The following is a 13,264-nucleotide window of genomic DNA, read 5'->3' as shown; positions in this document are numbered from 1 at the left end:
TAAAAAAAATGTTTATTGAGCGGAACTCTTGTTATTAACTATAGGGAACTCTTCGTCTCGTCAAAAGGAAGTGGGAACTCTAATCAGAACTCCTGAGTACTATAGTTGGGGTGCTAACTTAACATACCCTGCGGTGCCACGCGAAGTTAGCACCGCATATTTTTATTTTTTAAAATTTTTGGCCTAAATCAACTGTATTATTGATGAAACCTATCAGGAACTCTAGAACTATTGTGGGTGCAAGCAGTACTGTTATTAAAATTTCCGATTTTTAAAGTTGAGGTGCTAACTTCACAGAGACTGCTAACTTCACGACGGTTATCTTGTCCACATTATTTTGTTTTTTCGCTACATTATTTTATAGATTTATTCACAGCTTTAATGAAACCATGACATTCTCTTTCATTGAAGTCGTTTGCACCCTTCGACAAGATCACGCAAGGGTGTGTGAGCTGCCGCAGGACGGTATTCATAGTCCCTTTGTGTAGGAAGCTCGCTTATCTGTAGGAAGGATGTGTTAAGGAGATAGATATAATCATGGCAAATTGATTCTGTTTGATAAAGAGAATTTCGAGCATTCTGAATATATGTTTAGCATTTAATTACGAGAAAACGCTTCAACGATAAATTTTCAAGAAGTTAAATGTTATTTTTTATAAAAAAAAAATTTTCTGATAAGAAATTTAGTTATCACAGTCTATCAAATAATTAAACAACTAGAACATTTTAAGTACGTGGCAACATAATATTAGAAATCATTCTGTATTTTTTTTAATAAGCTATTTTATTATTTGTTGCATTATTAGTCGTTATAGATTCCAGAGTTAATGTATATAATTTCTCGCATGTGTTACAGCTGCTTGAGACATCATGCGATAATAATAATCGGTATACGTAGATAAGGTGTAGATACAAGCGCTTTAATCGACCTATCTGGTCCACTGACGCTCTTGACATGACCTGTATACATATGTCGTATAACGAGTCTAATGTTCCTAAACTCATCGGTCGAAGGTCTTTTTATTTCTATAGATTTATTGAATAAATTATTATACATTTTACATAACAAGTCATTATTATTTAATAATGGAAAGAAATTGTATACTAAAATATTAATTTTTATTAATTTTTCATATTTAATTATTATAAAATATCCATTTTTTCTTGCAACATTCGTTGTTGATTTTTATTTATGCTATGGTGAAAGAGAAAATGTTTTTTATGAAATAATTTTATTAATGTGTAACAAAAAATGCTGCACATTTTTACTTACAATAGTACATTTACCTAACGTCGCTAGTGCATTGCTATTAAAGAAGCGTGCTTTAATATCCTTACTCACTAAGTTATATGATTTTTTGGTGTCATAATAAAAAGAACGCGCGACATTTATGTGTATCGCGATAATCGGCTTATAGCCGAGCCAATTATTGTTGTTATTGCTTGGTAGTGTGAGATATACGTCGGTTAATTAGTGCGCGATCACGCGGTAATGTGAAATTTTAATCTCACACCTTTGACGCGGAAAATACTCTAATGTGGAATTGCGAATAACGCGGATTTCATCAATATTAATCGCAAATCACATCGGCCCTTTAAAGCCATTTGGACAAAGATTTAATATTTCATGCCAATTTAAGCACGCTGATGTGCGCACAATATTACGCGCGGAGGAGCGCGATTAAACGGACCATCACTAATCGTGCCACTTTTCGAGTGCATTTTCAATGGATATATTGCTCCATAAATTACTATTACATGTTATTACAAAAGTATGTGATGTGATACGGGGTATCTGAATGTAGAAGATTATAAATGATGGTCGTGCAAAATGCTGTCAGATTTGCAAAATGTAAAAACAAATATATATATATATATATACTTTTTATAATATAATTCATTTAAAAGTTATTTCAGTCGGCCAGCTTTTATTGAACAGATTGTACTCGATAAATCATATTCAACAAAAACATCATTCGTTATGTAAGTTTACAAATTTATTTGTACAAAACTAAAAAATGCAATAAAACTCATTAAATTTTTTGTACATATAATATTTATATTTATATCGACTAATTCTAATTTATTAAATTCTTTATTTTGTAAATTTTATAAAAATAAATTATAAAGATATGAGGATCAAAAATGTTGCAAGAAACAATTACAAAAAAGTTAAGAGTATTTGTAAACAAGTGGAAAAGCGGTATGAAACAACAAATACAGTTGTACATATAATCTGCCAGACCGCAGTACGACACGAAAGCTATGTCGACAGTTATGTCGGTCATGTTCTTATTAAATAGACTGTATATCAGATATGTTTGTGTTATTTAAAGAGAAATTATTTATTTTCCAGAGAAAAACATTAGATACTATACTTCCAAATAACAGAAATTTTTTAACTGTTAAAATTTTTTATATATAACTTTTTAAATCATAAATTTAATGAGATATCGACAGGGAGCGAAAGTATAGGAGAGAAAATCTAGCTGTAACAAGATACGATATACTCCACTATTTTATCTGTTAAGCTCGCTGTTTATTTCGGCGGAATTTCTGGAAGAGTAAATTCCACGCTTGTTATCCAAAAATTTTAAAAACTCGGAAACTAAGCTTGCATGAGCGCGCACATAGCTATTTTAATAGTAGTCGAACGCTCGTCTGTTAGCAATTGGATGGTGAGTCGTTGCATTGCAATCGCCAGTGAATCTGTACGCGGTACGTAGGAAGCTCTCGGAATTGCTGATCAATAAGTATAACTTTCGGACAACGTGAATATTTGATCGAACTGGCACCTGACATCCCCTCGGGATATCGAATGGCACAGATTCAAACTCCACAAACATCGTAGCCGTGAAACATGTTCGAAGGCAAACTTCCGTAGCCGTTCGCGCTCGTATCCGGGGTCTCTTCTCGCATCTAATTATAAGATAACAAAATCGTGATATTTTGGCCTATATTTCGTAAAACTGCCCGTCGTCGCGTCTGAAACACGACATCAAAATATTACTTCTATCCACTGATTGTCCAGTGTACGTCAAACTCCGCGGATTGTGTCAGAGAGAATCGATTTACGGTTGTGCGAGAGGATCGATCCACAACCGCGCGCGTTTCAGTTGAAACTTTTCAATTTCCTCCACATGTGCACTGACGACTTTTCTCATCCGGTTGCGCCAGTCATCCTTCAATGCCTCTGTGCTAAGCCAAGAGATATGCAGATTTTGGACGAACTACGTGGACGATCCGGTTGATATTCCAACCTTATGATATATTCATAAAACTCGTAACCCTCTCGCTTTCTTCCTCTCTCTCTTTTTCTCTCTTCCGTCATTCGTTATGTTTACGAGCCTATGTTAGACTTTTATCTCCGGAAGCTTAAAACAAGGGGATACGTGATTATTATGTTACATCACTGCTTGTGAAACACAATATATTTTGAAAATCTTTTCATAACAAATTCCGTTCTCGTACAAGAAATGGTAAATTAACCTTCCAGCACTAGTTGTGCCTTTTAAGGTATAGTTAATATCACGTTTTTTTATTCTTATTCCGATTTTATAATATGTAAAATAGTAAATAAACTACAGTCCAGTTATATTGTAGTAAAAATTTAATGTTAAAGATTTCACAAATGTATAAGAATTTTTCAGATTTTTATGTAGTCTAGAAAAGATATATGCTGTTTTTTTAACGACTCAGAGTGTAAACTATGATTGAAATTTCCAAGATACTGGAGGGTTAATACAATATTAAATATTAAATTTAGATGTTAAAATTCATAAAGGGTATCATGAATTCGACGGACGATACTTAAGATTAACTGTACTTTTTTTTATAACGGAACAATTTCCCGACTCGATAAAGAGCAAATGTCTGATCTATAATCTTTTGAAGACGCTGAGTTGAAAAGCTGCTCGGAAAGAATGTTTACAGTGGAAGTTTCGCGCGCGCATTGTTCGAGAAGCGCAACTTTTCGAAGAGTAATATAAAGCGCCGAAGATATTTTAATCGTTTGCTAATTATTAAGTATAATATAAAACACTAAGAAAATTAACTTATATAAATCTTCACTATTTAATATTATAAATATAAATAAATTAATCATTTTTATTTTTTTTCTCTCTATTGATTGCAAGTAAACATAACGTAAATCGTCTTGTAAGTATTTCATTTTGTATAAAAAGTGAATAAACATTTTTTAAATGTCTGTTGAACGATTTTATATTGCACTAAAAAGAAATGCATTATAAATTAGAGAAAAGAGTACAAAATTTGTTTAATAAATTAGAAAAAATGTAATATATTGGAGGCAGTTAGTAATTATTGTTTTTTTAAGATTTTATTTTTACCATTTTAATTTCGACTTATTAAAATCGATAGTAGTGAATGCGCAGGAAAAGAACAGCAGCTTTCCGGTGCATTTTACATTATACTGAATGAAACGGAAATTCTTTGTTATATAGACTAAGGTAATTGTCTGCGCTGCACTGGAAACGGTAGATATGTACTTTAATGTGCATATCTTGTGGACAAAGGGTCAAGTCTACGAAATCGTAAAATCGCAAGTACTCTTTAAATTTTTTACATGCCATTTCTATTATTCTCATAGGAAGTTTTCAATGCGCCAAGTCATCGATATCACGTCACCGTGAATCATATCACGCATAAAAAAAGTACATCAGATCTCTCAATCACTTCAGTGATCGCCATCAATCACCGTCATCACATTTCTACGTATATTTCGTGCCGGGATGTAATACGTCGAGCGACATCGTCAGCTTTAGGACATTATCGCGATCAGAGAAAGAGTTTTCCCTTTTATCGGATTCCTATCTACGTGAAAATATATTTCTCGTCGTTTGCCGGCCGTTTAGCTTTTCCTCAGATTTTCTCGAGTGATGGTAAGGGTTTCGAGCACACGTAGAAATTGCCAATCTTTCCTTCCCCTGTCGTGATCTTCTGTACAAATGTGCAATGTTTCTTTCGATCTCCCCATTTTCGCACACAGGTATTCTATAGTAAGTATTTGCTCAATTAACAAATGAGAAATAAATTACATTTCATGCTATTATTTTTTTTAAATGTTAACCGTCAATCATAAATTATCAAATAAAAATTATTTAATTTGTCTAAATTTTTTAATGAAATTTTATCATATTATAGTATAAATTATCTTATTCAGTCATTTTAATTGTCAGAAATTATTTTTTTATTTTCTAAATTAATGCAGGAAAGAAGAATATTATAATTAAAAACATTTGTAAATTTTTATTTTGAAATCTTTTAATTTTTGAATTAGCAATTTATTCTACACTTGCCTTTTTAGATCACATGTTAATAGGAAAGCACCCACCCATATATTAATAAAATTAAAAGAGTTATGAGTGCATCTGCATATGAATATTATATGAACATTAATATTTATAAGAGATGGTTGTAAGAAAGTAAAGGAAAAAGAAAAATGCAATGTTTAAAGATACTAACATTCATGCACATTCTCTCTACATTTTATTATATAATTTTATTATATAGTTTTAATGTGTCTTTCATGACAGAATACCTTCATGTTTTTTTACTGATAGAATAATTAATATATCATAATTTTTTTATCATTTGATAAAAAACTATTTATCATTTTTATTACAACAAAAAATTTGAAAGTTGATTAAAAGAAATAATAATAATAAAGCATTTTCTAACAATATTGTAAGTAAGCATATTAAGAAAGAAGTATTATACGTGAAGAAATAATCCCTTAAAATTTACATCATTATTGACCGGTTATTAATGTCGTAAACTACGAGCGATGTTATACAACACGCATTATTAAAGTTTGCAGCATACACGGCTGTATCGCTCGCATTTCTCACTATTTTGGTTGCCTCATGAGCCGTCTTCGTAAGCCGTATTAAGGATTTATCTACCTATCTAATGTATCTCTCCCTCGTTCTCGCTAGTGATAGACGACGGTGTAGATTCCGGTGTGGCTGTGGAAACGACCTGCTCCGATCGATCGAGAAACGAAAATTTGAAAAAACGCCAGCGTCGACGAAGCGCCGCGGCGCGCTTAATATTCTTCCAGGAAGGACTGCGACGTCCCGAACCGGCAGGGGGTTTTTGCCCCGGGACATTCGTCAGATCGTTCCGTATTACCCGTATACCCGTCTCTTGTAGAAGGCTGAAGCGATGGGAGTGCGGGGCGTTCTCTCGAGAAACGATTCGTGAGAGAAACGAAGGCGATCTGGCGGGGGTAGACGAATGGCTGTTTATCGCCGCCGAAAATATTCCGGTTATCCGGCTCCTTTTTATGGAGAAACGTAACTCACGAATGCGCGTTTCGAACGAAGATCCTGTTCGATGTGGATGCGAATTTTCATGTAGAAAAATTACTCGCAATTATTACGCAAATACATTAAAATATTTATAATTTTCTGCTTGGTTTGTATTACCATATTGCCTAAAAGCAAAGTTTAATCGAAATTTCCGTGATAATATAAAATTATATATAGATCTTAACGAATATTATATTGTATAATATTTAATAAATATAAATAGATTACTACGTTAGTAATGTACATTAAGAGCACATGGAATGCTTTGAAATGTTTAAGCAAAAATATTTGAAGTGTTTATAAAGGAAAGCTAAATTTTGTCGTCGAAAAGTGAATTTTATGAAACAAAAATAATGGCTTTTAAGGATCCATTTAAATTTGGTTTACAATTTTGATTCAAATTTGATAAATAATATTTGTTTATTTTAAAAATTATTGTTTATATTACCCGATGAATACATATTGTACTTAAATTGATTGTTATAAATATTTTGTTTTGTAAGGATACTAAATGTTTAATTTTGAATACATCTGCTGAAAAAAAATGTTTTTTAAATAAGTTTATATTACCTCATAACGATTATTTTAACACGATTTTAATTGAATAAAAAAATCAGTATTTTAGTAATAAAGCAATAACGAGAATACAGTGTTAAAGTACCATTTCATAGTATGCTGCAAATACCTATATATTATTTGCACGAACTAAAGTAACGATATGTATCGAATTTCGATAGGCTAGAGACCAAATCAATATATACCGGATCAACTTCCGAAGCTGCTTTTCTCGAAAGTAAAACCTCGAAAAAAACTTTATTCTGTATTTTCAACTTATTTTTAAAAGAAACCAGCTTCTTTTCACGACTGTCGGCTCAGTCTGTATTTGAAAAGTTCTGATTGACGTTGGAAAAACATTCAAAGATATGGGATATGAAATGGAATGGGGAAATGTCGCGTAATCTAAACTAGTTTTATTGGTGGATTTAAAAATCCTTGGTTTTTTTTTTTATTAATGCTCAACTGATTTCGTTTTCACACATTTTAACCTGTTAAACTTGTTTTAGCGTAGATTAACATACGAATGAAGGAAAATGGAATATTAATTGAATCATCAAATTATACCCACTTACTTATTCACATTCACTTATTCAATTTTATTTATAGAGTATGAACAGTCAATAACAACTTTATTGTTAGAAATATATAATTAAAATTAATAAAGTTATAAGGTTCTATAAGTATAAAACAAAGTATATAAGAACATTTTTTAAATTAAATTTATAATATGTAAATTAGCAACAAAATCTTTATTTTAATTTTATCTTGATAAAATCTTAGTCACAATTAAAGAAATATTTAAAGTTAAATATTATATAGCTACGAAAAAATTATATTCAGTTCAATTACAACCAGTAAGTAAAAATACACTTTAAATGTAATATAAATGAAAAAAAAATTGAATTAGTCAAAACCTATTTCGACTGTTTCTGTTATCTATATATTTTTTTATTATTCTCTAATATTATTCATTAATTAGTCTCATTATAGTAGTATATATTTGTAGCATTATTTAATGCTAAGTAAACCTATCTTTTCAACACTCGCCGAATTTAATGAAACATTTGTACATTTGTAAAACAAAAATAATAGACATATGTTTATATCGGCAATGATGCAGGTTGAAGGGTCGAAATTACCCTTATAGTGATAACCACGATTACTTAATTTCTTGCAAACTTACTCTATCAGAGCTAACGCTAAATTTTAGAAGTGATAGAGGCTACTTTAGAAGTGATCGTGCTTATCACTATAGGTAAGGATAGTTTTCACCCTTCAACCTACACCATTGCCGATATAAAAAAAAACACGTATCTATTATTTTTGTTTTACAAATGTACAAAGTTTCATTAAATTCGGCGAGTGTCGGAAAGGTAGGTTTACTTATAAGAAAGTTAATATTAATAATTTATTAAAAGGAGTACCTATAAGCAAGAAGGTTGAGAGAAACAAATATTTTGAATAACTAAATAAACTTTATTCATGATTATTAATTCAAAAATTGCCCTGTAAGAAAGTATATTGCAGGTACGACTAATTCTTCCAGAATGTGGAAAATGTTTTCTCTGAAGGGGAATTGCCGTACATTAGCCGAATTCGATTTAACGGATCGTCTCCCGTCTGTTTCCGGCCGCGAACAAAATCCTCCGAAAATCCTCGGCGGAAAGTTGAGCACGATGGGACTGGAAAAATCGAAAAGTCGTAGCGGGGTTAGGAAAAAAAAAGGAATGCAAGCTACATGCCCTTTCGTAAACACGGCACCCGTTCTCTTTCTTTCTTCCGTTCCGCCACGCTTATCCTCCCTTGCTCGCATAGTCACCCATGGCCCACCCTCTGTCCACCTACTTCCTGCAGTCTCAACACTACCCCTCGCTCTTTCGTCCCCATTCTCTATTCCGAGAGTACTTTTTCCCAATATAGAAATAGATCTCGTATAGGGGCGTGGCGGCGCACGATACGTCGTACAGGAAGAGAAATCGTCCTTTCGTAACAACCACCCAACGCCCGGCGGTCATCCCGGTTGCGCACACACACACACACACACACGCGTACATATCTATCGTCATCTCCGCCACACCGCGACCCGTAGATTCTTTTCTATCGAGAGAAATTTTCTTGCTCGATTTGTTGGCGCGGAATAAACAATGAAGTTTTCTATTTATAGTCGCAGCACGTCAATTCGGGGTCCCGAGTGGTCTTTCATTTTGCAACGCGGCGGTAAAGAATACCGATATTCTCACTCGCACTCGTCCGCTTTACCTCACTAAGATCTATACGTGCAATAGTTCTCGTCGAAAATTTCCTCGTTTCACTCCCATATTTATCTTCTGAGTGTATATTCGACATAGTAATGGGGAGCTATCGCAAATAAAGAAGTCGTTCGCGTCGTAAACGTATTGTCTGGTCGCATTCTTAAGCGAGCAACGGGGACTTAGACATTTATCTTCTCGTGTTACATTCCCTTTCGGACTCTCGTCCCATTATGCATTGTGTTTGTTCTTTGTTGAGAAGTAACAGATATCTGAACCGAACGAGCAAAATAATGATAACAGTGATAATAACACAATGAATATTATTATATAAGAAACTAACACAATGTGTAAAACATAAAACTTAATTAGATACTGTATAATTTATGGAATCACTAATTGGTTATGAAGATGGTATTTTATTGAAAGGATCTTGTGACACATTTAAGTTGTTATTTTGAAATAATTCAGTCTATTACTTTCGTAAGAACTTGAATTAACTCCGTATTTAATATCAAAATTATACGAATAAAAAGCAGATATGTATACAGAATGAAACTATTGTAACGGAAAATACAATTATGCATATAATAATTTATTAGGAAATATAATTATATAATTAATTGTATAATTATTCGTTAAATTTCTGAAAACAGCCAGTTTGATATTCAAGTGTATTTCACTTTTAATTAATTTATTACATAAATCGTTCAAACCGTTTTATTTTTATCATAACAGTTTAATTTCTTTTGATATAATAATTATGTGAATATATCAAAATGTAATTATTGAAATACTTAAAAACTTTTCAGTTAGAAATTAATTTTAAATAATATCGACTCACGACATTTTCTTTTTACGATTATTTTACGGTTATTACATAAATAAAATATTATACGTCAAACATAACGCTTAGGTATGTGATAACATATTTATTTTTACTTATGCACATTGTTCTAAAAATCTTACGATTATTTTTATAAATAATTTAAGAATCTTATTAGACCGTACACATGAAAACACAACTAATAAGAAATAGGAAATAATATATTATATGTATATAGCTTTTAGACTACCGAAGCCTTAGTAATATTCTTCGCGCAATAATCATGTAAATGTCTTTCTTTCAGGCGACATAATATAAACAATATAAGAATCTTCAACCGTACATGTAAAATGGGTCGTGTTCTCGTATATACGGTCTAATAAGATTTTTATTTATACAATATTATAATACGTCGGCCTGAAAGAAAGACATTTTCATATATATTCTGATTATTACGAATATTACTAAAATGGTATAGTCTGAAGGCTTAGAACGCTCGCACGAAATACAGGAGATCCGGATTCAACTCCCAGCCAAGATATTTTTTGCAATAAATTTATTTACACATTTCTATTATAATATTAAGATTTCTGTAATAAATACCTATCGAGTATCAAAATTTATTTGCGATATTATTTCAGTAGTTTAGCTGCGTTTTAAAGTCAGTTCAAAAGTAATTACAAATGGTACCTATACATGTATGTACATATATAGTATATTATACATACATAATTCACATTGAATGATTTAAGCATATCAAAGAGCATTAACTTTTATAGGCTTTTAATTGCTATTTCTTATTGATTATTTTTCATAAAATTTTTGTTCCGTCATATTTAAAAAATAATAAGCATTTATTTATTTCATTTCTATAAAAGTTCTACAAAATTCTGTTATCAGTGAAAACTAACAAAGTCAAGAATTTTATTCATTTGAGAAAATTGTTCTAACTGCTGAGTGCAGAATACAAGTACTAGGACAAAGGAGAAATAAATCCGATAAGCTCTCTGTACACGTTGAAATACGTGTCCATTCTTATATTGCTTTCATATATGAAAGCAGAAATGCGGATCCTTAACCTCTGTAGCCACGTGCATCGTAACTGGGATAACTTTGCGGGATCCTCGAACACAAGGTACCGTTTGTAAGTATTTAGGTTTTAACGTCCATCGTTTTTGTGCTTTTGTGACTTCTATATAACGTTATGGAGAGTCAGCACTTTTTTTAAAGAAGAAGCGTAAGCCGTATAAGCTCCAACTCTGCTTTTTAGAACTCGGTTTTCATTTATGTGAAACCAAACTTTGTGACTTTTGTAGATTATGATGTTATCGTCTTCCCTATCTAAATTTTTGTGAACTTTGTGCGCAGTTATTTAAAAAAACATTGGCTTTTTGTTTTTTATTAACTTTTGTTGTTAATATGAAATGCGGATATTTTAACAGAGTTACATAAAGACATAAATACGAAGGATTGAAAGCTAAAAGCAGCTAACACTTAAGTTGCATGAAGAATCGTTAAGCCAAACTGGAAATCTAACGTTCGCGCTAAGCTGAAAGTGTGAATATACAGACGAAATACCTCTGAGCGGCAGAAGAGACGAAATAAAGGGAGAGATCGTATTTCTGCGCTGATCTAAGATTACGTAGAAAGGAAAGAGAGAAGATACACCGTTGGCAAGTATTCGCATCAAAAATCCTCGCTTCCATGCTGAAAAGCGCGAGGAAAAGCTAACTGCTTACTTCTCGAACGTTGCGGTTTTCCCACGAGTTATTTTTTTTATATTATAAAAGATGAATAAAACGAAAATACGTATAAGGTACAAAGGGCTCGCTTTAGTATAACGATCATCGTGAGTCGATTCGACGATTTAAGCATTAAGAAGCAGTAAATGTTTAAAATATGAAGTAATTTTATTATATGTTCAAACATATATCTTTTTATCTTAGTTTTTTTTCTAAAGATTTCTTATATAATGGGTATGTGAAAACAACACACATTAAATATACGAAAATGTAAAAAATTTTTTTATTTCATATTTGTTTATAGAATTCTACTTTTGTACACGAGTGAAAAGTAACGTGTCAATTTTTGCAAAATTGAACGTAGAAGAAAGAAAATTGATAAGCGTGCAGGAAGCGGGAGCTTCCTGGTCAATTAGGATGTATACTTTTTGTCTCCATTATACAATCGCGCGCCGCGCGTCAAACGAAGACAGAGAGTAAGAGCGTCACTTCCTCTCATTGTGAGTCATAATGTAGTCATAATAAACATCGGTCGTATCTATGACCGACGACCATGGCATGGCGCCTAGATGTCAGATCTTAAACGACTATTATATTCCAAAGAGTGTGGAGCGGGGAGGGGTCCTGACTGTCATGCCCAGGATTCACGAAGGTCTGATAGCACTGCGGGTCCTTCGATATTTGTATGACGTGCTGGAGGTTTGTATCTTCAAAGAATCAAACATGAACGTGCGCGCATACTATCGCCTCTCTTTCTCTCTCCGTTCACGTTCACTTTACGTATGGATCCATATGGTACAGAATGTATAAATAACGCGCTCCGTTCTATTGTGGGATAAGTAAACCCCGAAAATGTATGGAGAGAGACAAAGAGTGGAGCTGGACTGACAAAGGGTGTAGGCGGATGGGGTGGGGGGGGTCGAGAAAAGAGGGAAAAATGTGAGTGAGGTAGAAAATGGTGGCTGAAGAAAAGCACACTTCGGTATGCTTGACACGACGGCAGAAATGAGAAGGAAAACGTGATACCACGTGCGGCGAAAATTGGCGGAGACTGCAGACTATAGCGAGCGTCGGAAAATAAAAGCGGCAGGGCGCTATATGCTTGTTAAGAGCTGCCTATTTTGAAACAGAACTTCCCGCCGAGGAAAGCTTGAAAATGGATGAAGGTGCGAATCTAGACCCGATAGATATTTACCGTTTAATTTTCCTACAAAGAATTTTCGAAGAACCTCCGATCAACTATATCATTTCTACGCTCGTATGAGTTATTGAATGTTCAAACAAGGAATTAAGAAGTAATTATATTAATGGCCTCCTGCTTTACAGAATTGAAGTAGACCAATTTTTAACATGGAGATTTATTCGGTTCGTAGCAAAAAATATCTACTCTCGTGCGGTACATTGTCGATTGCAAGGCTATCATTCACGCCGGTTATTACGTCATCTATATATCATCGCATCCGCATTCTTGCCAAGAGTCACCGCGCGGGGTCAAAGAGAACTTATGGATATTAGCACTGAGAAGATGATATGAATATGCTGGCGGTATCCAGTGTC

General features: G+C 32.9%; 1 protein-coding gene across 1 annotated transcript in view; it reads left to right on the top strand.

Annotated features, from left to right (window-relative positions):
• Nucleotides 1-13,264, top strand: part of LOC108777350 (platelet endothelial cell adhesion molecule) — a 152,363-nt gene that overhangs the window by 43,342 nt on the left and 95,757 nt on the right. The window lies entirely within an intron of this gene.

This window comes from Cyphomyrmex costatus, unplaced genomic scaffold, assembly GCF_001594065.2.
Source record: "Cyphomyrmex costatus isolate MS0001 unplaced genomic scaffold, Ccosl1.0 scaffold43, whole genome shotgun sequence".
In the NCBI taxonomy this organism is placed as follows: Eukaryota; Metazoa; Arthropoda; class Insecta; order Hymenoptera; family Formicidae; genus Cyphomyrmex; species Cyphomyrmex costatus.
This window is presented reverse-complemented; position numbering and strand designations above follow the sequence as displayed.